Source organism: Rhinolophus sinicus, chromosome 1 (genome assembly GCF_057876585.1).
Source record: "Rhinolophus sinicus isolate RSI-liver-muscle chromosome 1, RSI-T2T, whole genome shotgun sequence".
Classification (NCBI taxonomy): Eukaryota; Metazoa; Chordata; class Mammalia; order Chiroptera; family Rhinolophidae; genus Rhinolophus; species Rhinolophus sinicus.
The window spans coordinates 55,173,647-55,174,774 of NC_142501.1; positions in this window are offsets into that span (position 1 = coordinate 55,173,647).

Here is a 1,128-nt window from a genome sequence, read left to right on the forward strand (position 1 = left end):
TTTAAGCTCTTTAAAGGCAGGGAAAGGAATTACACGGAACAGGAGTTCAGTAAATATTGATGGGAGACAAAGAAGCAAGAGAGAGACTGTGATATTGCATCCCTAGACTTTGAGGTTGAATTTTGGGAACAGAGGAAAAGAAGCACAAGTTTTATAAATCTGGAGAAAAATAGGTGATTAACTGATTTTATGTCCTGTCTTTCTGGCCTTCTCTTAAAAATATTTTTAAATGAAATTGATTCAAGAAATTTGAAGATTTTTTTAATTTTTGCTTTCTGGCTTTGAGTTGAAAATAAGGATTTTTTAGTTTGCCTTTTTTACTATAAAGAGATTTTTTTCAGATATATAAACCTCTTCAATTAGGGGTTGGAGATCAAATTATTAATATTCTCAAAACAATTTTATTATTTGGAAGACATTAAAATAACATTTATAACAAGAATAACAAGTTTATAGGTGAATTATTCATAATTTATGCATAGAAAGGCTTTTTTGTTCCCCAAATGGTCAAGAGAATTGGGTCTGAGATTTGGATGTTCTTTTGCTATAGTTTGGACAGTTTGTATTTGCCTCTTCAAATAATTTTGAATGACTTTTACATGACCACATTACTGTTTTCATAAATGGTATTTTTAGGAATTGGAAATAACAAGAAGTTCTGGTAGACTTGCCACTTTTCCTTAATAACCTGTGTAACTAAATGCCTCTTTCCCAAAAAGTGACTGAAAAGCAACACCAGCCCAGGCTTGTAAGTGTAAAATGAATGTGTTTATTTAACACAGTAACAATAACAGAAGACGTGACAGGGGCTTGGTTACTAGTTTGTTTGTTTTTTTGTTTGTTTGTTTTTAACTTAGTTTCTGTTTAAATTACGAAACGAAAATTCTTTCTCTTTCTCTTTTTTTTTTGGTAAGGATTTTTCAAGAGTAAGTGGATAAGACTCAATGTCACTAAAGTACAATTAATTTTAGAGTGACTCTATTTTTGGTATTTCCCCTCCCACTAAAGTTTTTTGAGAAAAAAAAGTTCCTATTTTTAGCCTCTTTCCCACTGGCCTTTAAAAAAAATTAATTTGCATTCTCCATTGTTCGGTTGAAAGGTAATAAACTTCAAAGCATACCAAAATAA